General features: G+C 49.7%; 1 protein-coding gene across 8 annotated transcripts in view; it reads left to right on the forward strand.

Moving 5' to 3' along the window:
• Positions 1–17,304: 17,304 nt before the first annotated feature.
• Positions 17,305–26,573, forward strand: part of GNG7 (G protein subunit gamma 7) — a 136,424-nt gene continuing 127,155 nt past the window's right edge. For 2 of the 8 annotated variants that reach the window (XM_050933977.1, XM_050933981.1), the window contains exon 1: positions 17,305–17,491. The gene's annotated coding sequence lies outside the window, so the exon portion shown is untranslated. The remainder of the gene's footprint in view (positions 17,492–26,573) is intronic. The other 6 variants (XM_050933975.1, XM_050933980.1, XM_050933973.1 and 3 more) reach the window with 3 other exon arrangements.

Raw genomic sequence — 26,573 nt, forward strand, 5'->3', positions numbered from 1 at the left:
TGCGGTGAACAGGGCAGGCGAGGTGCATGGGCCAGAACAGGGCAGGATGAGAGGGGAAGGGGGTGTGATGGGGGAGTGAATAGCCACAAGCAGGTGTGCATGCATAGGAGGGCGTGTGTGTGTGTGCGCGCGCGCACCTGTCCATGCGTGCATGTGAATGCATGTGCGTGCACCCCTGTGTGCATGTGCGTGTCCCTGTGTGTGTGTGTGACACGGTGTCACAGCTGTGCACGCTCTCAGCCCCCTTCTGTGCCAGCACCTGGACCCTGCCACCCCCCTCACCAAGGCAGGTGCCAATCACCGCCCCCTCCCCCTCTCTGTCAGAGCCCGGTGGCAGGTTCCCCTGAGGGGAGAGGGGCTGGCAGTGCTGGGAATGCGTCATTTGGCCTGTTGCCATGGAAACCATCTGCTCCCTGGGTGTTTGGAAGCCGGCTGCTTTGGGCACGTGGGAGATGGGGGGGCTGGGGCTCAGGTGAGTGGGGGCAGCTGGAGGAGAAAGGGGAGCAAGAGATGGCAAAGGCTGAGGAGATCCTGCGTTCACCCCCTGCAAGGCCAGAAGGGTCTGATCCCCGGATCGCCCGGGCCGGAGAACAGCCCCCAGACCCTTCCCAGAGCAGAGCTGCTAGACAAACAGCCAGTCTGGATTGCAGCGTTGCCAGTGAGGGAGAACCCGCCAGCCCCTGGGTCATTTGTTCCAGTAGCTCATTACCCTCACTGAAGAATTCACACCTTGGATCCCATTGGAATCCGTCTAGCTGCCACTTCCAGCCATTGGAGCGAGCTAGCCCCGGCTGCTGGATCAAAGAGCCCGTTATTAAATATTTGTACGGACTGGGATCAAGCCACCCTGTAGCCTTCTCTTTGCTAAGCTCAACAGATTCTCGCTATACAGCAGGTTTTCTAACCCTCTAATCATCCTCACGGCTCTTCTCTGACCCGCTCCAGTTTATCAACATCCTTCCTGCGTTGTGGGCACCAGAACAGGACCCAGGATTCCTGCAGCAGTCGCACCGGGGCCAAACACTGAGGTAAAACCACCTCTCTGCTGCTGCTCAAGATTCTCCTATTTATGCATCTCAGGATGGCATCAGCTCTTTGGGCCACAGCGCCACCCTGGGAGCTCCCGATCTGCGGATTTTCCCACCCCCTTCCAATCGTTTTCAGAGGCACCACTTCCTGGGGCACAGTCCCCCCTCCTGTAAACATGCCCAATGCTCTTTGCTCCTCGACATATATATTTACATCCAGTCGTATTCAAATGCATCTTGTTTACTTGCACCCCCTTTATCAAGGGATCTAGTTCACACTAAATCAATCCGTGACCTGCCCGCTTCATTGTTTACCATGCCCTCAATTTTTGGGTCATCTGCAAACTTTACCAGTGATGATTTTGGGTGTTCCTCCAGGTCATTGGCCAGCTGCTTACGCTAGTGAAATCCGGAGGGCAGCCTTTCACAATCACACCCACCTCCAGTGATGAATAGGGCCCATATTGCCCGATCCAGCCCCCCACTCACTGTGTTGCAAGTTCTCAGTCCTACCCTGGTCTCCTTCAGCCCTGCCCCAGGCCTCTCCCTCCAGACGCATTCGGCTGCAGGTTTCCACATGATCCTCGCTTGCGCTCCCTGCTCCCATCTGTCACCTCGAGCAGCCTTCACGGGATTTCTATTCCCTTGCTGGCTTTCAACATCCGCCGGGCCTCCCAGATTGTTAGCAGCAATGCTGAGACCCCAGGCAGCCCAAGCCAGTCCTGCTTAGCATCCTGCTTAGAATCCCCCCCCTTGCCCAGTGCGCGGCCTCGGAACACAAGCCAGACCCATGCTGATCTCAGCCCATTTCTGGGAGGCTGCAAGAGCCAGTGGACCAACCTCTGCTCTGTTCCAATGGGTCTATCTGCTTAGCTTAATTGGCTTCCTCCAGATTTATGCTGCTGAAGCTTCCACCAGGATCTGGCCCCTCATTCAAGCAGCTGCACACCTTTCATCTCCCCAGCCTGTAACACCAGCCAAACCAAAAAGTAAGGGACTTTTGCCTGGAGTGATTTATTCTTCACAGTCCACCTGCTACCTATTTCTCATTAACACTGCAGCTATTCGCACCGCCGAGGGGGCGGGGTGGGCTGTTATCCCTGTGCCACAGGTGTACACATCAGTTGTGTAGGTGCAAAAAGTGACCATGGATTTACTGAGCTTCCTCCTCCTCCAGGCTGTTCTCCCCGACCTGGCCAGTGCCTTGGCTGGATGGCAGGGGCCAGCAAGGGCCTCTGGGCTCAAACTGCAGCAGTGCTGCTGTCTGTGTTAGAGCAGAGAGCGATCCTGGGAGACTGGTACTGGGGCAGTGCTTTGCGGTGTGAATCCAGGCTCAGGGCCCCAGGGAGCCCCATCCCTGCCCAGAAACGCCCACAATCTGCATTTTGAGTGAGAGACAACAGGTGGGAGCCCAAGGTGAGCGCACGAGGTGGGTGTGCACGGTGTAAGGAGCAGCCGCCGCATGCCAGCTGCCCACTCGCTGCCAGGGGCACGTGGAGAGATGGAAGGACCCCTCCAGCACCTCCCCAGCACATGCACCTCCCCAGCACACACACACACCCCAGCACACAGCCAGGAACCAAGACCCCCTTCGCTCGGGCAGCTCTCTGAGTCCAAACCTGCCCCTGAATTCTGTGCCTTGAGCCCATTTTGACGTTGCAAAGCCAAACAAACCCCCAAGTCTGAGCCGGTCTCATCAGACACTGCTGTGCAGGGAGGCAGGGAGGACAGAGGCATGCGGCCTCACTTGGAGCACAGGAAAGGACTTTCCCACCCAGAGCTGGACCTCGTCCTACGGCAGAAGCAAGCTGAGGGCCTGTCAGGAGCAGATGGAAGGGAGCACCGACTCCCAGCACTGCTTGTGCATAGCCCTGCTTAGCCACCAGAGGGTGGAAACAACTTCCAGACCACAGGATCTGACTGCTGCAGTTCCTAAGGGGTTTTTGAGGGGTCGGGGGGAGCTATTGCTTTTGCTTGCACGATCCCAGCAGGGTTCCCAACTGACCCTTTAGACCCAGCTACCCGCTTCAGGCAGCATGGCCTCTGGCTACACCCCAGAGGGGCTGGGGAACGAGTGGGAGCACCCGCACATGAGCACCGTCAGTGCTGGGTCTCACCCAGCTTGCCCCAAGTGGATTTGCTGTCGTCGAAGTGACATCTGAGCCCAGAGCCTGGACAGGGCATGAGCAGGGCTCTTGTCAGGGAAGAGCCAGTATTAGCAGGAGCCGGAAGCCAGGGGCTGGGTTCCCTGTCTGCAGGAGGGAGGGTGGGGGGCTGTGTGGAGCCAGCAGGGGTTTCAGTGAGGGGTGTATGTGTATTTTTTCCCCACTGTTGGCTGCAAAACCCCAGTAATCTCCAGATGGCCGGCAGTGTCTGCTGGGCCCCTTGAAGACTCGGTATGTGCGGCGGGGTGGGAGGGCAGGGGATCTGCTGTGAAAGGGTCAAGAGCACACGTCCCCTGCAATGGAGACGCGATAGTGCAGGGTGTGTGCTAGCCATAAGATGGATGCTTCCCACCATCCCCGAGGGCAGGAGCGTGCTGAACTAATGGCAAGGGGCAGCCCTGTCCACTCCCACCCCCACCTCCCGCTCCGCCTTCCCCTTGGCTGCCGCAGTATCTGCTGGTAGGGAATGGAGATGTGGCTCCTTGTGAGGGGGCACCAGATCCCTGCCGGCTGCAGAGCTGCCAGTGCATTTGTAACGGCCCTTGCCAAGCCCAGCATGGAGGTGTGGTATTCTCCCAGGAATAGCAATTCCCTGCACTGTGCACATACAGACACCAGCTAATCCTGAGCAGGGCTGGAATCAACAACCTTCTGCTCCAGAAACTCTTCCTCTGCCCAAGCTAAAGGAGACAGAGTCTCTTAGGGCAGCAAGCTAGCGCTGTCACCCAGTAGAAGGTTTTGCAGACATACCCACATGAGCCAGGCTGGCACAGCATCTGGCAGGGGACTGCAGTGCCCCTGCACACAACCCAGCACGTTAACATAGCCCTGCTGTTGCCAGCTCCAGGGGCATCTCCCTCCTCCACTTGGCTTTTTCCTTTGGCTCTCACGTCTTTGCTGTTCGCCTCCGGCTGGCTTATTTCACCCAGGCCTCAGCCCTGTATCATCCAACATCCCCAGAGTGGAGCGCGTTGGTTTCTCAGGCAGGTTCCCGCCATGCCCAGGTGCAAAGCAGAAGGAGCAGCCTGTGTAACGCCAGAGCCAAGCTGGCTGGGGAGATGGCCCTGTGCTGGAATGGCCGCCTGGGCCTTGGCTGCCTCTAGCCAGCTGGCCACACCTGTGAAGCATTTAATGAGCCAGGCTGGCTGCGTGGAGTGGGACTTGGGGCTTCCCGCTGGACCACATGTCTAGACTGGGCGTTAGAACTGGCAGCACCAGAAAGAGCAGGGTTGGATTTCCAAGACCCACTGGCCCCTTCCCTTTCAGGGATTAAAATTCCATAGGGTCATAGTCATGGCTCCTATAGGTTGTGTAGGGTCTGGCTGCATATGGCAATGACAGAGACCTGATTCTCCATCCCTCCCCCCTGCACTCATTTACACCATGGCAGAGTGGGTGTAGGGGAGGAGAAACTGGGTCCTGTGCTCCCCATTCATCCATCTAGGCTGAACAGGGTCCTGGCTTCATATGGAACAGACAATGCTTTTGAATGAGGAAACTGAGGCACAGAGCATTGTAGTGACCGTCCCAAGGCCAAATCGATCAGTTCTAGGACCAAAAATGGTCCCTGCATCAGAGAGTTTTCAATGTAGGTATAAGACAAGTGACAGTAGGTGGAGACAGACAGACAGGTGTACTGAAGAAAACCCATGGCATTGAGTTTCAGAGCCCAGGTCAGTTGTACATAGCTTATGGGGCCAATCAGTGGGGCCAAAGGTTGCAGTGTAGACATTAGGGTTTGGCCTGGAGCCGAGGCTCTGAGCCCCCCTCCCTATATGACAGAAGATATCGCTCTGTCCACACCTTATGCCTTGTGAGGGATCATTTTAAAACTCCTAATTGGCAGGTCATTAGTGTCCTGATAGAACGTGTGTGACCACCGTGCCTGTGAAGTTATAAGATTCCATTGCATGGTGTTAATAACTCACCTTCCAAACTGAGGTTGGTGAACAGGTCTGGCTCCAATCAAGCAGTGTGTGCAGAGTCATCAAGCAGGAAGGGGAGACAAAGGAAGCTCAAACAGCTGAGAAAAAAGCAGCAAGGACTGTCCTTCCCCATAGTCCTTTTGTCTCCTAGAGCCAGCTGGAAACGGTTTTCCAAAGGTGGACTGAAACTCTAAAAAGGAGGGGTAAACACTTCAAGGCACCGCTCCCTCTTTCTGCAGTCACAGCACCGGAAGGCAAAGGAAGCAGCGTTGGAGGGGGCAAGGATCCTGACCTAAGAAGTCAGACCGCTGAGAGCATGTGGTGAGAAAACTTGGCTTTGAATTTAACATAGTGTGTTAAGTTAGACACCAGGAGTGTTTTAATTCTAGATTTTTATAACCGTTTCTGACTTGTATGCCTCACGACTTGTACTCACGTAAAATCTCTCTCTTGGTAGTTAGTAAACTTGTGCCACTGATGTATCTAATCCAGTGAGTTTCAATGGAAGTGCCTGGGAAACTCCAGGTGGGATGGCAAGTTACATGCATGTTATTTCTATTAAAGAAATAACAGGCGTTATATAAACTTGTACTGTCCAGGAGATGGCTGGGCAGTACTGGATATGACTGGGAGTACGTTGGGGTCACGCTGCAGTATAACCCAGGCTGGTAAGAGCCCAGGCTGGCTGGCTGGCTGCAGCTCACACGCACACGTAGCTGGGAATGACTTGCATGCTGGAGGCAGTTTGAGAGCAGTCCAGCCAGGAGGCTACCGCAGCAAAGCACAGTCAGTGGCCCCCCAGGTTAGAGGGCAGGAGTGACACAGCTCCTCATTAGTCTGGATTCTACCTGGGTACGTCACATCCTCTTGTGGGATTTCAGAACCCAGCCCGAGCCTGAACGTCTACACTGCAATATTTAGCCCCATAGACCAAGCCCCAGGAGATCAAGTTCACTGACCCAGCTGTGTGGACATACCCAATGAGACAATCCAGGTCAGCTGAGGCCTAACCATTATCCATTTCCTCGTAGCATCGCAGCAGAGGAGAGTTGGGGGGAAGAGGAGGAGGAGGCTTGGCACATTTCTACAGGAAGCTTGTCCCACACGTGTGGGGAGGCATGGGTGAGAGGCCAGAAGTGCTTGTTGGAAAATGAAACATGCAGGCAATGAAGGCTGGCGTCGTGGGCCGACGGGAGGCAGGTGGCGATGTCCTGTGAGTTTATTTAGGCACCCAAATAAGGGCTAGATTTCCAAGCACTCCGAACCCAACCCACCAAACTCTTGAAAATCCAGCCGTGGGTGCCTGCCCAGTGTTTACGGTTTTATAGCTGCGCCGGCGGCCTTTGGGGACCCGAAGAGGAGCTCTGTGGAGCGCAAAAGCTTGTCTCTTTCAACAACAGGTGTTGGGTCCATGAACGATACTCCCTCCCACACCTTGTCTCTAACATCCTGGAACCAACACAGCTACCACCCCACTGCAAACCCACTGCCTCTGTCAGTTTCAGGCGCGATTATTTTGCTTTCGGTCTTTTGAAACAACCACTGACTTAGTCCTCACTGGCCACCACACCCTTCCCTTTTCCCATCCTCCCAGCTGTCTCTTTGCCCTAGGCTCCTCCTCTGTCAAACCCCCGCCCAGCCAGGGCTCCTTTCATTTATGTCACACGATTGAAGCAAAAAGAGAAGCTGAAATAAAACAACAAAGTTCTTTGCATTACCCCCCACCCCCGTCCTGACATCAAAGTGACACATTCGGCTGAAGACAGTGGCTCTGGGAGTCCCTGCTGCAGCGAGATGATGAAAGAGGAGTTTGTGCATTATGCATAAAGGACTAATGTCAAACTGCATGGGGAGACAGCAAGAATTTTTCCCTCTTAGCTCTGCTAGTCAAGTCTGCTGTCTCCCTTCCCCTTAGTAGTGTCCCTCCCAGATGCCAAACCTCAGCCAGTGGAGGGACCTTTGCCCTTCACGTCTGATGTGGGGATGGAGCCTGGATTGATCCACTGCTGCCTTGTGAGGGCTGAGTCGCCAGTTCTCCTTTCAGATCCACACAGTGGATCTTAGCTCTGAGTTGCAGGTACGTCAGGAGAGCCAGGTCCCGACAGCGCGCTGATTCTGGGCGGGTCAGGAAGGAGGATTCACTTTTCCTTTTTCTGCTTCGGGCCCTTGGCGGGGTTTATATTTTCTTCTTTGCAAATGACTGGGAGGGAAAGCAGCAGCGATACAGACCCAGAAGGGCACCTGGGCAAAGGACAAATAAATACAGCAGAATCTGGGTGCCTGTGTTTAACATCCAAAAAATTAACCCTCTCAAAGCCATTTTCCAGTGCCAATGTGTCTGGCCTCTGTTTATGCTGATCAGCCGTGAAGATACGATGTGGAAAGCGATCACTTTAGTGGTTTTTAAGGTAGGAAAACAATTTCAGCCTTTGTGGGAGCCATCCGGCTGCAAGAAGAAAAAATTAGAGCACCCATTAGATTAAGGTTCCTTTTAGGAATAGTTTAGAAAGGGTTAATGATGATTAGGATGTTCTAAGCATGTTACAAACATGAGCAGTGTGTGTCATAGGTAGTGATAAGCACATCAGTAGAAGGTGGTTATAAGCTCTGGCTGGAGTTTATAATGAGCTATCAGCACAGATTAAAACATCTATTAACCATTTGTTAACCTTTTATGAACTGAGGACCTTTCATATAAAGAGTGAACAAAAGTGACAGCTGGTGGGAGTCACGTGTAGAGTCAGTTAGATCCTGGCAGATGTTTAGCAAGCACTGAAATGCCTGGTAGATTTCACTGTCCTTGCACTCTGAAAACACTGCTTCTGCCCGGCCTGGGCCGCTAACGGGCACAGTTACCTGACTCAGACGAGGTCACACAATAAATCTGAATGGAGATTAGAGCCCAGCCAGGCTTTGCGTTGCTACAGCAGGTCTGGACCTGATCCATGTGTGACTCAGGACTCCTTTGTTAACCATGATGGCCTGCCAAGACCCAGGAAATAGCTTCAGTGCAAAAAGCATGTGGCTCACTCAGTATTTCTCACTCAGTATATCATAACAGACACATTAACATACTAAGTATGGACAAAGTACACTGTGCATACCATAGCCGCTGCTCCTGAAGCTGCTGTCCTGTGGGGCTGGCTCGGCTCAGCAGTGTGCTTTGGGGTGGTGCAGCGTCTGGGGTCCCAGCACTGCTTTGGGGGCAGATCCAATTTCTGTGAGTAGCATTTCAGCCTGGTGCATGGGGCCACAGCACCACTCGCTCATCTTTGGTCCTCTGGCCCACTGGCCCCCCACACTGCAGTGCCCCCCGCAGAGCCTCCCATGCAGCCCTTTGACTCAATTTTGGGTTGTGACCCATGGGGTAAGAAACCTTGCATTGGAGGCCAGCACATCCCAGCCTAACCACGTAACCTGTCCGGGTCTCTCTTCCCCATCTGCAAACTGCAAAGTAACAGTTCTTACTTCCCCACCACTCACCGCAGTGCTCCTAAAATCCTGTGCTGCCTCAGCCATCATTGGCCAGACCATCTGTGGGCTCATTCTCATGGGTCACATGACTCCTTATCCAACTGGCTGCTGGATTTTTGCAGTCCTGCTTAAAAATCAACGCCACTCCTCCTGGCTGAAATTTTGCATGAAAGAGGCTTTGATGGCCCAGTGATGGATGAGAAGCTGCTGTGTGTTTGTTTATGAATACAGAGCTGTAACAACGGCAGGACTATGGGAAGGGACCCAGGCACAGATACTCAAAGGATCCATTGAAATCCATGGCAGTTAGGCTGCAAAACATTTGAGGGTTTGGGCTCTGGGCAGTGAGTGAGGTACGGCTACTGTATAATGATGGTGGGTAATTAGCATTTCCTGTATAACTGTATTGATCTAATTTCAGAGAGCTATGGAAGGAGCATCACAGCAGATCTAGATGCGGGCACCCTGGCACGCACTTGAAAGACTGTTAGTGTCACTGAGAAGTTGCAAGTCTTGTTTTTTGCCAAAGCTAGGAGCCTGGAGAGCAAATGAACAAGGAAGGGTTAAAAAGCACTTCTCAGCAGTTGTGATGTTGGAGGACTGGGCCTTTATGGGCTGAGCTTCCCAGCCCGAATGTCTGGGCAGGGCTCTGCAACCCTCTGGTTGTTATGCTCAGCTGGCGGAAAGGAACCGGGACAGAATAAAGCAGAGCTTTGGCAAGCCCCATAAGTGCTGAGTGATCACTGAGCAAACCTGGGCTTAAGCTGTCTCAGGAGAGGGAGAGACGCTACAAGGGGGGCCTTCCCAGAGGCAGGGTATGGGAAGCCTGAGATGCAGCCTGGCTGCTGTATTGCTTTAACATCTGCATTCTCGGAAATCCTTCGCTTAAGGAGGGTGTCTGGTCACTGCATCAACCCAGGGGGCTGGAACAACTTGTGTGGTGAGGGTGCTAAGAGCCATTGAATGAAACTGTAAACACTGCATATGATGGAAACCACTTCAAGCCAGGGGAGCGGCAGGCCCTGCCCCCCACCACCATCCCTAGTTCCAGCACCTGTCAACCACTGACATTGCTCCTGACGGGCGCAGAGCAGGAGGGTCTGAGCGTAGGTCAAGCCCGCTGAGTTAATCCCAGGTGAATGCAACCCAGAGGCTGGTCCAAGAGGGGGTGATTGTGTGATTCCACCTGAAGCCAGGAGGGTGGCTCTGGCAGAGGCTGCCCTGACAAGGCCAGGAGGGCGCAGAAATGCCGTTCCCTGGGCAGCTGACAGCCTGAGTTTTCAGACATGCTGAGCAATCTCTGCTCCTAGCATAGTTAGCAAGAGCAGCAGGTGCTCGGCACCTTTGCAAATCAGTGTTTTCCATTAGTCCCACTTTGAAAACTATTTGACCTTCTGACACGTACAAAATAACCAAGTTGGCACGGGGGGAAATGGATTTGGGGGAGAAATTGTGCATGGACCTTTCTTTCTCCATCCCTCCCTTCCTCCTACTTAATGGGAATACACAAAGGGAATACCTCTGCCTCTTGTTCCCGCTCCTTACTGAATAAACAACCTTAACTCTGCCCCGTAGTGACATCACAAGGGGGGAAATATGGAGCAAAAGCTAATATGGCTTTAAAATCCAGTTTCGTTGCATTGGGGCTCACATGTCTTAATTATAATTATGTGGTGCTTGAATGACTTTGCAGTGGTTGGTTCGGGAGCTTTGCTGGGCGTTTCTGTATCTTAATTTGTTTGGATTGCTTTTCAGGGCAGCCTTCACTCTGAATCTCCTGGGTTTATAACGCTTGCTTTTAGGACAGTGATACCATCCCTCTGGTGGTTTTATCCTTCAGTTGCTGATGGGTGCTCTCTGTCTTAACGTGGTTTATTTTGGCTGAGAACTAGTTGTTGTTTTGTTGGTGGGTTAATTCACCTGCAGCTTAGAGGATCAGAAAAACGAAGCACAGCTGGGGCTGGAATAGCAGCATGTGCGATGCAAAGGAATGGCCACTTTCCCTGGGTGGTGGTGAATTAATTTCCTAACTGGAAAGCATCTATGAATAATAGAAAGCAATAGAGCTGACTGATGGGGGCTGCCGCTCCCTCCAAGCAAAACTACTCTGGCCTCCACTGGCAGATGGCATGGACACGCGTTACCAAGCAGGCAGGTGGGGGCTCCAGAGACCGGATTCAACAAGCAAGGAGCCAAATCCCCGTGCTTATTTATCTTCCTTTTCCTACACAGAATTATGGCTGGGGTGTATGGAAAAGCCTAGCTCCTAAATCACTTAGGCACTTTTGAAAATACCAGCTTGTCAGGAGTAACTTGTACGCTGTCCAGAAGAGCTTAGCTGGGAACCCCTAGGGTTTTTAGGGGTTAAGTGTTGGAAATCCAGCCTTTAAGCCCTGATCCAGCACAGCATTAAAGCACCTGCTTAACTTTGAGCACAGATCATCCCAGGGATGTTGAAGTGAAGCAAATATTTAAAGTACTCTGCTGTATGTGGGGCTTGAATTATTTTAATTTTTACAGGGTGGGTTTTTTTTTTTTGCAAATCTATTGACTCTTTGTTCACTACACTGGAATAATATTAAATTACAGTCAGGGAAAGAGTACAGCGAAAGGACTCTAGTTACAAATCTAATTGACTTTTCTGTGGATGAGGCTCCAGTGCTCTCGGGCTGGAAGAGTAAAACTGGCCTGGTCATTTCACCTACTGGTTCTCGTTCATTTCCCTCATGCCCTGGTGAGATGATGCCACGTCTGTTATCCCTTCTCAGTCCAATCCAATATCCGTCAAAGCTGGGAGAGGCATCTGGCCTTGGGTTTAGCAACGGCTGTGAAGGATGATTTAAACTCATTTGTGGCCGAAGCAGATTATAACACTGTTTGGCCAGTACAGATGGAGCCAAACTGGATTACAACTGGGGTTAAGAAGAAAAAAAATCATCTGTCTCCTAGCCCAGTCCTGCAAACACATGTGAACTAATGGGACTGCTGCTGGAATTACTCCTGGCAGTAAGAATTGCAGCTGGTCACAATGTTTGTAGGATCAGGCCCTGGGTTTGGCCGGCAGAGCCTCAGCTGTCGTCAATCAGTGTAACTCGGTGGAAGTCAGTCTCTGCCGAGTGACACCACCTTGGGGGGCTGGCTCAGGGTCTGGCCCAGCAAGTGGTGAAACACGGCTGTTGCTGTCCATGGCACGTGGTGATACCTGCTCGTGCAGGGTGCCGCTTTGACATAGGGTCCCAGAGCAGTGTTCTGCACTGCAGCAGAATAGCTTGTTAGCAACAGAAATGAGGACTCCCATGATGGCAGCTGCTCCCTGCAATACCCCTCCCTGCTAGCAGCCCCTGCTATGCCGCTTGGCCACCTGTGTTAACCTCCCTCTCCAGTGCCTTCTCGGAGGAAGACCAAAGAGAAGGCTGCAGCAGCACGGCTGGGGGAAACAGCTGCTCCTGTCCCCCATTCACATGTGGAATTTTCCTCGCCTGCCTGCCTGTCTGCTTCTCCCCTTTCCTTCTTTCCTCTCCTCTGATCTTGGAGCTCCCCGCCCCTCATCCTGACACAGGGCTGGGCTATCAAACCTCCCCTGCCTATTACTGTGCCGGGGAATCTCTCCAATCCCCAGGCCCGGCTGCAGGGAACTTGTAACCTACTGGGGATGCGTTTTTTATTTTCTGGGGACGTTCCTTATGGTGACTGGCAGGTGAATTCTTCGTATTCATTTGTATGACGGTAGCGCCTGGCAACCACCGCTGTGGGCCAGGACCCCGTGTGCTAGGCTCAGTACATTTTCATTGCTATTTATTAGGTGAGGGAATTAATAAATATTTAATTATTAGGGGATTCTGCCCCGAGTGGAATTTGGCTCTCCGCCATTGCTAGATCCACGTCTCTCCAGAGGCCACAGGTCAAGCTTTGGGGCAGGGAGATAGCAGCTTGCCTAGCACAGGCACATGTGTGAGATTGTCTGGGCTGCCTCCTCTCACTTACCGTGATGTCACTTTGGGGCCCGGTGGCTGTTGCCGTCAGGGAGCCTGGGACATGCCAGATGCAATTAAAGACTCAATTTTCCAATAGGTTTCCCAGCAACTGTACAGCAAGGGGAGCTCCCCTCCTGGGGGACGGTGCAGATGGCTGAGCCGAGCAGAACGGGCACCGTCCCATGCGTGCTGAGGAATAAACGCGGAGTTGCAGCGGGGGGGGGGGATTATTCCCCCTCTTGGCTTTGAGCAGCACGAAAAAGTGTATGGGAGTCTTGATCCAGTGTGGGGCCTGACTCCTGGGGGGCTCCAATTGTTGTCTGCCAGCTGATGGCCAGACGCTAGCATGGACCTAATCGATTAGACAGGTCCTGCATCGGGGGGCTCGCTCACTGTCCGCCCTGCATGCACTGGGATCCCTGGGGGCCTGTGGGCAGCAGCTCCGGCCGGCCAGTTGGACTGAGCCTGCCCCAGCACAGCAGGTATGCGCCACACTCCGGGTTGCTGGGGCTGGGCTGGCCTGGGGGTTACCTCCCTCTAGCCAAGCAGAGAGGAGCAGCCTTTGGAGGCTGGCGAAGCGTGAGTTGGGCCGTGCTGATCCAGCCCCTCTGCCCCTGCCCCAGAACCCAGGGCTGGATTCTGGGCCACATTTTGCAGGAGGTGCAAACCAGGCAGAGATGACAGGCCCTTATGTCACCTCGCCCTTATGCCCTCTGAGCTCTGGGCAGTGCAGCCCAGTCACATGCCCAACATGGGTGCCTTTCATGGCCTGGGCATGCTGCTCCACCAGGAGATGGGAGTGGCTTTGGGCTGCTCTGCTAGCCCCAAATCAGTGGGAAGAACCCTTTGCACCAGGAGTGTAGCCTGGGATGATGTTCTGCCCTGGGCACCGTGGGAATAGTCCAGAGGAGTCTGAGCAGAGCCAGAATTGGGCTGCAGGCAGCGAGTCTCCAGGCCGCTCACACTGCTATAAAGCATCTCCGGAGACCAGAAAACGGTCTGGTGGATGTGCCTGAGGGATGCTGTCTCCTCTTCTGCGAAAATTCTCTGCTTTCTGGATCAGTCACAGTGGGCTCAGGGCTGCAGTCATCTCCCGACAGTTGATTAATGGTCCCTGTCTGGGATTCACAGCTCGGTGAGCTCCAGAGCCTCCTGTGACTGACTGACAGGTGGATGGATAGCCTGTCCCAGAAGCCGCTCCTCCTCCGCAGCCCAAGGAGAACAAGAGCGATGCTGTTGTCAGGGATCTCAAAGGGCTATGCGAGCATTTACACGAAGTCTCACCATGCCCCTGTGAACGAGCTGGGTAACTCGCTGTATCAGGCCTGCTCCTCAGAAGGGGAAACTGAGTCACGGGGGAGTTAAGTGACATGCTCTAGGTCACCCAGCAGGACAGTGACAGAGTTGGGAAGAGACTCCAGGAGGCCAAGATCCCAGTTGCCTGCTGCAACCACTAGACCACCCTTCTCTTCCAGAGCTGGGCATAGAAACCAGGAGCCCTACCTCCCAGTGCCTCTTGCTGCAACCGACAGACTGCTCTGGGCTGGGATCAGCCCTAACCTGTTCAGATTTCTCTCTGTGTGTGTAGTCCTTGTGGCACCTTAGAGACTAACACATTTATTTGGGCATAAGATTTCCTGGGCTAGAACCCACTACATCTGATGAAGTGGGTTCTAGCCCACAAAAGCTTATGCCCAAATAAATTTGTTAGTCTCTAAGGTGCCACAAGGATGCCCCATTTTTTTTTTGCTGATACAGACTAACACGGCTACCACTGAAATCCCTCTCTGTGTGTAGCTGCCTTCCAACCTCCCAGGACATGCTCTCTAGTGGCAGACAGCCTCTCATGAGACCACTGCTTGATCTCTCCCTCTCCCTATAGAGTTCCAAGGCGGGGATCCCTGTGCTCCCTAGCACTCAGCCCTCCACAATCCTAGGTCCAAATGTGACCCGTGAGTCAGGAAGACAAAGGAAGGACACCACCCACCTAATGACGGGATCTGCAGTGCCTCAGTCTCCCTCACCCGATCATGACAGGCTGGGGTATGGGGGGATGTTACAGAAAGCCTTGATTCATTCTTCAGCCTGGGAGCCCCATGGAGCATGACTTCCTATGCCAGAGGAAGCAGGCAGCTGAGTGATCCTCCCAGCCCCCAGTCTGATTCACAGGGCCAGATCCTCCCTCTCGTACTCGAAACAAAATATGTTTTACTGAAGCCCATGGGGTGGCACCTGTGTCCATGACCAAAGGGTCAGGCCCAAAGGAGAAAGTAAGCAGAGGTCTAAATAAAAACCAAGGGCCTGATTCTCAATTCCTTGGGTGGGGACAAGGAGGCTTTAAGCCACATTCATGCTCCTTGTATACTGGGGCTGTGCAGGAGCCTACCTGAGCCTGGGTGTAAGTTAGAGCAGCCTCAGAAGCTGCTCTAAACTTAGCTCTGTTTCCCCTGGCCCTTGTAATGAGTGTCCTGCCTGGGTTAGGATAGGGCACCTTGGTGGTGTCTGTCTGTGTCTGTGGGGCTGTGTGTGGGGGGAAGCTTTGCCCTGCTATGCTTGTTCAGTGGATAATGAGAGGGCTTCAGCCTCTCTGGGGGGTGTAAAATGGGCATCTTCCACCAGCTCTCTGACTGCTGTCAATAACATCCCCTCTCGCCTAGTTAGAGAGCTAGACTAGGGAAGGGTGGAGGAGGAATAAAGGTTTTATTGGCACATGTGTGGGACGGTCCCTTTCCTCACCAGCCACGATGGGGCTGTGTGTGGGTGACATGCTGGTAAATTTCACACCAGCCGTTGCTGATATTTAAAAGCACAAAGAAGTGAAATATCAAAAATTCCTCCACTGAACCCGGAGCTCTTGCTCTATCCTGCTGCCTGTCTCTGAGAGGGCCTCTCAGGCACTGCGGAAAGAAAGCTGATGAGACGGGTGGATTCACAGAAAGGTACAGAAGCTGCAAGATGGAGCCCAGGCATCTTGCTGTTGGGGAGGAAACAAGAAAGTTGCAGCCAGAAGGATGGGATGCAAAAGGGTTTGGTTTTCTGGTCTCCGGAGATGCTTTATAGCAGTGTGAGCGCCTGTCATCTAGTTGCATGGACCACGAGCAGTTGCCAGGTGGCTTTGAAATGTCACCTTCCGGGCACCTTCTTTGGGAGTCAGCTGAGTCTAGTGGTTGAGCAGGGGGGACTGGTAATTAGGAAACTCATTGTTCCCCACTCTGCTGCTGACTTTAGGTGTGAGGTTGGCAGTGTCACCTCCGCTCTCTGTCTTGGTTTCCCCGGTCTGTGGAGTGGGGTTATATTTATCTACCTTCAAGGAGCACGTGGAGAACCTCAACTGAAAAGTACCGCAACGCTAGTGCAAAGATTTTAGTGGCAGTGCTTTATTGCTCACTCCAGGAACCAGTGTGTGTGTGGGGGGAGTATTTAGGGTTTTTTTTCTTGTGCTGGGAAATGTCACGGGGCAGGAGTCTGCCATCCACAGCGTTGGGACCAACAAATAAATTAGTAAACTTCAAAATCAGTTATTTATTGAGGATGAAATTCACCCTAGTGCATAGGGCCAGCACCCCAGACTGCAAACCCTTTGTGCCCATCCAGGACACAGTGAAATGTTCAACGCAGATTTTCTAAATGAGCTCAGCAAAGGGACCACTAGAGGGACCAGTGAGCCCGCTAGAGAGCAAGGGGCTGCACTACATTAACCTCAGCTTTCCAATCTGTACTCTTGTCAAGTGCTCCATGGTTTTCTCCTGAACAGGCACCATAAGGAGAAGATTGGTTCATGGACTAACGCGCCTGCATTCCTTTTGCACACTCTTGTCACTGCAGGTGCAAGGACCTCCTGCTCTGCAGCTTCTGACGTCTGGGATAGGTTCTGGGTATCTCCACCTCTTTTACTCTCCATCTGACTCCAAAGCTAGGATGGCATGTGTTCCCTCTCGTTCGACCTCTTTGCCCTCTGCTGTCACTCACTAGCACTCTACATGCCGTGTTTCACTCTGGAAAGGATTTGGGAACACAGATAGCATGAGAGATGAACAATTAAATAAAGGTGAATATAGATTTTGTTTTAATGGCTGGATATTTGTTTAATGGCCCAATTGATTTATTTCTAGCCTGATACAGCTCAATCCTGATCGCCTTGCTCATGGTTAAGGAGGCAGCATGCTTTGGGCCCGGGCTGCGCCTAGAGGGCTGATGTCCGTTTGGGGTGGCTGGGGGGGGCAATGACATCTCTACACCTCAAAAGCCCCAGTGTAGACGCAGTTAAATGGATTTCTGCAGCGCTGGGGGGCCCTGTTTGCGAGCCCTTGGCCCAGATTTGCAGAGGCTGGGGCCCCTCAGCGAGGTCTAGGGGAGCTGATGAGACACAAATGACCCCAGGGGTTAATAAACAGATGTGTCAGGAGGCTCCGGGTTCACAGCTCAAGCCAGACTAGCCAACAGCTGTTAATTGCATGAACACTTGACAATGAATGAAACAGGGCTCACACAGTGGCTAATTTAAATAAATTTAAATAAAACCCCAGTGCAATTATCACATAGCCCCCCCGGCCACATTGCTGATCAATATTGATGAACTTCATTTGAATGCCCCGCCTTCTTTTGGCTCCTTCTGCTCTGATTGGCTAGTTCCCCTGTCACTCCCTGGCCCGCCTACCGGCCCCTCCTCTCTTGCTCCCCGTTACTTGGAGGCCCCGCTAAGAAGGTTGCAGCCTAACCCGGCGGCTGTGCTGGGCCCCGCCTTCCTGGTTGCGGTGCTGGACGCTGATTGGTCCTCCCGTGCTGTCAGTCACTCCGTGGCCCCCTCCAGTCCCCGGCTGGGGCTCGGCAGCAGGTTGGGTTGCGCGGCGGAGGTTGGTGTCTGAGGCGGCCGCGGCGGCGGGTTCCCCTCGTCCGCCCCCTCGGTGCCCCGCGCCCTGCGGAGGGTGAGGAGGGGCCGGGCCCCGGGGCGGGCGGGGAGCGACGGGAAGTCCCGGCACAGGCCGCGGCCTGGCGGAGCCCCCGCCCCAGGGACCCCCTCGGGGCCCGGCCGGGCCGGAAGCGGGGTGGGGGATGGGCAGGGAGTTGGGGGTGAAGGGGTAACGGGGGGGTAAAGGGGGGATGGGCAGGGAGTTGGGGGTGAAGGGGTAACGGGGGGTTAAGAGGGTAACAAGGGGTACGGGGGGATGGGCAGGGAGTTGGGGGTGAAGGGGTAACGGGGGGGTAAGAGGGTAACAAGAGGTACGGGGGGATGGGCAGGTAGGGGGTTAAGGGGTAACAGGGGGTACGGGGGTAAAGGGGGGATGGGCAGGGAGTTGGGGGTGAAGGGGTAACGGGGAGGTAAGAGGGTAACAAGGGGTACGGGGGGATGGGCAGGGAGTTGGGGGTGAAGAGGTGACAGGGGGTACGGGGGTAAAGGGGGGATGGGCAGGGAGTTGGGGGTGAAGAGGTAACGGGGGTACGGGGGTAAAGGGGGGATGGGCAGGGAGTTGGGGGTGAAGGGGTAACAGGGGGTACGGGGGTAAAGGGGATGGGCAGGGAGTTGGGGGTGAAGGGGTAACAGGGGGTACGGGGGTAAAGGGGATGGGCAGGGAGTTGGGGGTGAAGGTAACAGGGGGTACGGGGGTAAAGGGGGGATGGGCAGGGAGTTGGGGGTGAAGGGGTAACAGGGGGTACGGGGGTAAAGGGGGGATGGGCAGGGAGTTGGGGGTGAAGGGGTAACAAGGGGTACGGGGGTAAAGGGGGGATGGGCAGGGAGTTGGGGGTTAAGGGGTAACAAGGGGTACGGGAGTAAAGGGGGGATGGGCAGGTAGGGGGGTAAGGGGACATGTGGAAGTCCTGGGGTAATGGGTGGAGACTAAGGGTCTATGGCTCGGGGAGAATGGAGGAATGGGGGATGTGAGGATACTGGGGGAATAAAGGGGCACGTGGTTGGGGAGTGGAGGTAATGAGGGGTATGGTGGCATGTGGATAGGTGAGTTTGGGGTAATAAAGGCATGTGGGGGTTCTGGGGTAATAAGACAATAGGTATGTGGAGGGAGGGAAATAAAGAGGAATGGGGTAATTAATGGAGGAATGTGGGGAATTGGATAGGACCGTTTTTAGATAACTGGGGAGCGGGTACTTGGGGATATAATATGGCTGCTGGGGACAGCTGGAGAGCATGGGGGTAATATGAGTTGTATGTGGGACTGGTAACATGCATATAAATATGCATGGTTATAGTGCGCGCGTGTGTGTGTGTGACATAAATGTCAGGATATTCTAGGAGTAGTGGAGGGTTGGAAGGTAGTAAGTGTGGAGTATTGGGGAGCAGTTAGATGTCGGTGGGGTATATCACTGACAAGGAGTTGATGGCTGGTTGACGGTAGCTTGCTTGTTCTTTTGGGGGAGTATTTTGGAGGGGTGTGAGATGGATTATAAATCACAGGCTAGTTTAGGTAGGAGTAATTGTAGTCAAGGTTTTTCTTTTTTTTTTTTTTGAGGTGGACAGGGGCTAGGCAGGTAATGTGGTGTTGGAGAAAGGATTCCCCTCCCTTGCTCTCTGCATCTCCTTGTTGAATTTCAGGCTGAGGTGGTATAGAATGGGGAAGCCAAATATTGGCAAGTGTTCTGGAAGAGCATGGGGGATTAGGAAGGGAAGAGTTTGTGAGTGAGGGGGTGTTATGGCTTATTCTGGAGGCAGTGGATTTCCCCTCAAAGTTGTTTCATTAGACTGTCTTGGAGGGTCTAAACCCTAGTGTTTACTTTTGTACTAGGCCATTGCTAGCAGATGTGATCTTAAAATAGAAACAAAGAGGAAAATAACTAATTAGGTTATATTCTAGTGTTAGATTTATTTTGTTCTTTGTATCTTTTTATATTAGTGATTGTTTTGAATTATTTAAATTCCCTGTCAGTACAGCTTTAAAAAAAAAATCGTGTGGAATTGCACTTGATGGCTGGATCTTGGTGAAACTGACAACCTAGACCTATTTGTTTATAGATGTAGGTATTTAAAAAATGTATTCTGACAAATACAACTCTGGTGACTTTACCAGTAGAGGAGTTGACTTCCTCACAGGCCACAGGAAGCAGTAACTTGATATTTAATCTGAGTCCAACTCTGTAAGAGAACTCGAGGTCCTTCCAGTAAACCGTTCTTGTGTTGGTTTTCTTTTGAAGCATATTAGCTTTCAAAACATCCTTAGCCTTCCAACAGCATGGCAGTGAACTAAGACTCTGATTCTGCAGACTTAAAGCATATTCTTAACTTTATGTACTGTGTGTAGTCCCATTGGCTTCAAGTATGTGGGTATATATTTTTGTAGGATTGGGGCCTGAGTCAGCACAGCTTCATAAGGCAGTCTGCTGCAGTTTAACGTCACGGTGTTACCTAGATTACTTCAACTGTATTTATGGCCAGTATGAAATATATTACACACAATAACACTGGCTAAATATTTAAATACAGCTTTTTGTGTATAAGTTTTCTCTCATGCCTTTTATAACTCTAAAACAAACAAGAATAACATTTTTTTGTTTGTGGTTTTCCAAGTGTTGTAACATGTTACAACTTCCAAAGGAAGCAGTTTTTAAATGTACTTCACATGTTCCATTTGTAATGTTCCTTATTTCCCCATTAAGGTAATATTTATACTTTTGTCTTCAAAATATTTTAAAAGCATTGACTAAATGTTCACAAAATAGAGGAAGTTTTACAGGTGGGGAAACTGAGGCACACTATTACTTGTTCTAGTCTGAGACAAGCAGAAAGAATGACACAGTGGTTAGGTGCTAGCTTGGGACTTGGGAGACCCAAGGTCAGTTCCCTACCCTACACAGACTTCCTCTGCGACCTTGGGCAAATCATTTAATCTCTCTGCATTACAGTTGCTCATCTGTAAAATGGAGATAGGGCAATGTTACTATTTCTCAGGGGTACTGAGGATAAATACAGTAAAGATTACGAGGTGCTTAGATACTGTTGTAATGGGGGGCTGGGTAAGTTCTAAAGATATGGGAAAATAGTGTCAGAATTGATGAGAATTTGGGGAGTTCTAGCTCCTGGCTCCCAAACTCTAACTACTAGACACTGTTCCCCTCAAACTTGAGCAGACACTCTGGCCTTCAGAAAGTATTAAATGCCATTTTTCCCCCCACTGCTGGTGAAAGTAGCCCACTATTTTGTACAATGAAAATCATGTAACTGAATTTGTCACTTTTAGTAATAGGGGGAATCATGATTCCTCATACCAAAAGACATCCCCTTAGCACAGTGGCTGGTCCGTTGAGCCTTGGTGCTGGCAAAATGCCTTGGCTTAACTGGTTGTCATTAGAATAGTTTATGCTTTGTGCAAGGCTTGAAATAGTCACTTGTCCACTTACCAGTAACTAGTGGGAAGTTTTCCCTGATGTGTTTGGGAGGGGGTGGAGAAAAGGAGAATTTAAGCTGCCATTTAAAAAAAAAAAACCTTCTCGTCCTTTCAGCTGTGAAGAAATGGCCTTTGTAGTGCTATTTTACGGACTTTGCAGACCCTGGTGTTGTGTAGAATTGACAACTGATCATTTTCACTATTGCTATTCAGAACCCTGGGGGTAGCAATAAAGCTGAAAAACAAGCATGACAGTTTCACTGTATTGCTGCTTGGAAAAAGGAAGGCTCTGGGGGAGGATGGCCCAAAAATGGTGGTTGCAAGAGTTGCAGAGAAACAGTCCATAACAGATGAGGTATTTTGGGGTTAGCGCAGCTGAGGGATAGGAAGAGAACTCTTCTTTAAGAGCCATAGGGGGACTTAATTTTATCAGACTCTTGCTAAGAAGATAGTGATATGAAAAGTGAACCCCTCACAGAGTTTCAAACAGAGTGCTAGGATCCCTAGGATAAGAAGCTATAAACTGCAGCTTGCTCCAGTCCATGTTTTGCTTGTGAATGCTAGAGGTTTGCACCAGCATAACTACAGTGGTGGCTAGCCATGAATGCTTGAAATCCTTTGTCTGGACAAGGTCTGTTTCCCCATCTCTAAAACAGATGAAAGGGTTGAGACTTGACTGGCCTACTGTTCAAACAAGTGATTTGAAGTGCAAAGTGTTAAATTATCATTTGCCTTGTCTAATGTGTTTAGCCACATGCATTTTTTAACTTGAGTGGTACCCTGACCTGTTGTTTGTCAGGAAGTGTTGAATTTGAAAATTGCTTGTATGACTGGTTTGTAACCCTCCTGATAGGTTAAGAGACCTAACAGGTGGTAAACACTGTGTTGCCAAGGTGATATGTTCTCCTCCTCCTTTATGGATCTCTTAGTTTGATGTGCAAAGTGTCAGAAGATATTAAAGGGGGGAGGGAATGATTAAGAAAAATGTAAGTAATGTTCCTTCCCACAGTGCTCTGTGGTCTCACCTGGTTAATAAATTAAACCTGTTAGAGAACCACCAGCAAAGCTGAAGAGGGCATAATTTTTAAACACATGTCTTCATGTTGGTATCCTCAGCTTATTAAAAAAAAATAAATAATTACCCAAACTTTTGCAGCGTAGATAAAATTTAAAGGGCCAAATTCTGCCCTTGAATTCATGTGTGAAACTTCTTTGACTTCAGTGGGAGTTGCATGTGCATTGCATATGCATGTCTGAGGGTAGAACTTGTCCCAATTACTCGGGGCTAGCCTACAGCACTGTAGGTTTTATTGCTATCACATGAGCATTCCACCTTTCTGTTTGCTCCGGTTCAGTTCAATAAGTAGCTGTGGCACTGCAGCAGCTCTGCCTCTGTTTACCCAATGGGTCTTCAGGACACTGTTTGGTCATGGATGTGGCTTTGATGTGGGGACTTCAGTACCCCAGAAGGCTAAGACCAACAAACAAAAAGAGTCTTTGGGCCTGCTGGGTTCAGCTTTCAACCCCCTTCCTCTCAGGTGGTCCTCAGCTGCAGTGGCTTGGCTTAATGACTACCAGCCAGTTCCTAGTAACAAAACAAACTGTCTGACCTACCCTTCCTCAGGAAGGCACTGGCAGACTGTAGTCTTCAGGCAGCTCCCGGCTCCACCCAGGCTTCTTTCTGAATGTGGGGACTGCCAGTCTGCTCTCCTTCCTAGTCAGGAAGTTGTGCTCCCTCCTTTTAACTCCTTCTTACATGCCTAAGGACCAGCACAGGTGTAGTGGGGCTGGTGGGGGCTCCATGCAGCTCATTAACCTGTTCCTGGCCAGTGCATGGTTTATATATCTCATCATAGTAGCTTAACAAAATATGCAAGAATAGATGATAAACTTGATGTATCTAAAGAAAATGCAACATATACACCAGTTATGCAACTTTCTTTCATGCGTGAGTGTCTGAGGTTTCTAGTATTTAAACTTCTTATATTATGGGATAGATTATCATGACAAAGGGGTGTCTTTGTTTTGCCTTATTTTAAATATTACCTCTATTTTGCAACTAGAATCACAATTATTTTAAGTCAAGAGAGGAGACTCCAAATGGTCAGGAAAATCAAGAGAAAATCTGCTTAATTTTGAAAATGTTGAATATTCACTACACTGATTTATTTCAGTAAATAGAAATCTTAGAAATGCGTGTTGGCCTTCTTCAATACAAATGTCTTGTGCAGAGCGGAAGCAATTTTTAAAGCGTATGTGGAGTATGTTTTTGTGTGTTAAAATGGAAACCAGATTTTTTTTTTTCCTGAATTGAGCTACATGTATGTCACTAATCTTAAATATGTGTTTGACTGAAATAGCTCCAATAGCTCATTACTATCTTTGGACTAAACTTGTTCTAAATACTTTCTATGAACAGCTTTTTAAAACTACTCTTTACAAAAAAAGAGGAAATTCAGGCAAACTGTTAGTGTTGAGACACAAACCGGGAAACTTAGTTAAGGCAGATGCTGTCACATAATTTGCCCTTCCCCCCCCACCCACTCCAGCAGCCTGTGCCTTATTCTGACCTGTCCTGTTGTATATTGCTTTGCAAAATCTTAAGCTTTTCAGACGTGTACTTGGAAATTACTTTTGTTTAAAATATTAAGTGTAAAATCTGAGAACTCTTGAGTCACCTATGTACTGTTCTACTTTGTCATTCCTATAGTAGGAGGAAAAAGGTTGAAAATGGATTTGTGAGTGTGTACTCTTCGAAAATAACCCACCCCTTTTAGTGTGAATATGACAGTAACTGAACTAGAGGTCTTAGTGCAAGCAGAATTTCCTTCATTTTCGGTCCTGAAGCTAGTGTCATGAATACAGGGCCTATGACAGTTGCAGGACGTTGTTCATCATACTCGATACCTTGCCCAGTCCTGCTCCAGTCGCTATAGAGACATGACACCCCTCTCCTTTCCATTAGTCCTCCTGGAACAATCAGCATGAGAAATGAGCGTTCTGTTAAAGTTCTTCAAATGTTTTTCAGCTTATCCTATTCAGAGGGCTTAAGATCTATTTTTAAACATATAGAAGAGTTGAGATTGATGTTTTGTCCCCCCCCCCCCCCCCCACAAAGCCCGGCAGGATTTTTGTCCATTTCTGCTTGCTTTGCTCTTACAACTTAGTCCCTGGGTGTTTTCTGTTCTTGTCTCCCCCCAGCATGTTACCCTTTCCTCTAAAATCAGGCAGATGTTTCTCTTCAGATGTCATTCAGCAATTGCTTTTACAGAAAGTAGTTTTTTCTTCCTAGTTTGGTGGGTGATATCATGATCCCTGCACTGTGCTGGTGGTGAAATTTCTGTTTTTGCTGGCAACAGAATGATGTTTTTGCTCTGTAGGTCATGACTGTTAGTGGATTACTGAAAAGGAGAGCTGTGAGACTAGCTGTGGTACACCACTTGGACATTTCCAAACACAAATTCTGTTAACTTTAAGATTACTATGTAATTGTTTGTTTTAAAAACAGTTCTGAGAGCAAATAGTTACAGGATTTAAATGTAGAAGTTTATGAAAAATCCTTAGTTAAGGTTAATGAATGCAATCACTTCTCTGATAGTATTGTCATTGTTAAATTTAGAAGACAACATTTTGCTTTTGTGGTATCAACCACTCAAACAGGCAGTATTACTTGGATGTTTAAGGGCGATTGTCTACTCCATTAAGTGGAAAAGTTTATTCCATTGAAGAGACTGATCAGTGGAGGTAGGATCAATCTTTCAAGAGGATCACTTCCCCTTTCCTCCAGCCTCATCACAATAGGAAGTTCATAGTATATCTAGAACAAAATGTTGGCAAATCATTTTTCCTATGAGTGCACTGAGCCCCGTGGGGGCATTCTACAGAAAGTTTTGTGTTGGGCTAATAAAATTAGACTGATTTAATTGCCAGATAATCCAGATTAAACATTGTTGTCATTCCAATCATTGAATCATATGTGGAGGCATGCTGTTAATTTTGACCCATAGCTTCCTATTGTTATAAAATATTGGCTTTTAAATCTTGAAACAAAAGGTAAGTTTTCAGCAGGTAGTATGTAAAAAAACAAAAAAAACCCCAAAACAAACAAAAAAAACCCCATTGTATAGTACCTGTTAGATCTAGGAAAAAAAGTGGAATAAATCTTTTGGCACTGTGGATGTTTTTTGCTTGAGGAGAAGTAAAACCATGTTGCTTGGAAATGGGGAAACAAGTGTTCTATAAATATTCTTCTTCTTTTTTTATTTAAATGAAGTTGCCGCAAAAAGCAAGTAGGGATCAGAAGAACATGCTGAACCAAAGGAATAATGTTAGAGCAGTTGGAGAGGGCTAGCCTAAAAGGAATAGGAAAGACAATGGAGCCAAGTGTGGAAGGAAAGCTGTAGCAAATTGAGGCCACAACCGAAAACGAGTCCAATAGTTTGGAATCTCATTTCATTCACATGGTTTTGGGACCCTGTGAATTTGGTTTTGTTGAAGTTTCTTATAACTTGCTTAAATTGTTGCTAACAGACAAGGACAGAAGTAGCCCTCAAAATCATGATGAAATGAGCATAGAAATCATATACTGTAAACTAAGCAGACAGAAGCTTCTCTGGCATCCTGTTTAAGGCCAGGTTTGTGCTGCAAAGATTTATAGGTATAGCTATTGGTCAAGGGTGTGAAAAAACCATACCTTCAGCTGACAAAGATATTTCCGCAAACCCCCCAGTTGTAAAAGGAGCTATGTTGACAGAACTTCTGTTGGCATAACTAATATGTATGGGAAGGTGGTGTTACTATAATGGCAGAAACTCCTTGTATCAGCATATGCTGTGCCTACACTACCAGCCTCTGCTGGTAGCCATGCTGATTAGCTATACTGGCAAAGCCTGTGTAGCATGGACTAGGCCTAAGTCTGTCTTGTGTAACGTAAAAGTTATTGGAGGCTGAGTAGGAAGAATGGATGTTGAACATGAAAAAGAAGTGTAGTGAGGGTAAGGAAATCTGTCACTGTGCCGTGAACAGAGTGTGACGATTCAGGGTCTGAACTACAGTTAACTTAATTCTAAATTTCTTGATTTAAAATAGTTTTTAATTGCAATAATCTAACGTGTTTGGGTTTATATGCTTAAAACTCTTAGTTATTTTTTGTCTAGGGTAGTGGTTCTCAAACATTTGTACTGGTGACCCCTTTTATATAGCAAGCCTCTGAGTGTGACCTGCCTTAAAAACTAAAAACACTTTTGTATATTTAACACCATTATAAATGCTGGAGGCGAAGTGGGGTTTAGGGTGGAGGCTGACAGCTCACGACCCCCCCATATAATAACTTTGTGACCTCCTGAGGGGTCTTGACCCCCAGTTTGAGAACCTCTGGTCTAGGGTATCTGTGGTAACTCCAAGTCTAAATTACTCCCTTTCTTCACAGTTTTTAAAATGTTGATACTGTCTCTTTATGATAGGAAAGCCACTGGCTCTGATTTCACATAGTTTCTGTCAAATATTAAGTTGGAGCCTGGACAGACCTGGAACACAAAAACGCAACCAAATGGGGAAAAAACTCTAAGTGGCAGTTGGCTTCCTGCTTTTTCCACATTCTTCCAGTTTACAAATCTGTTGCACTGTTTTTAACACTTCGCAAGCAGTTTCTGTAACCTGCTATTTTGCAAAGACA

Source organism: Gopherus flavomarginatus, chromosome 24 (genome assembly GCF_025201925.1).
Source record: "Gopherus flavomarginatus isolate rGopFla2 chromosome 24, rGopFla2.mat.asm, whole genome shotgun sequence".
Classification (NCBI taxonomy): Eukaryota; Metazoa; Chordata; order Testudines; family Testudinidae; genus Gopherus; species Gopherus flavomarginatus.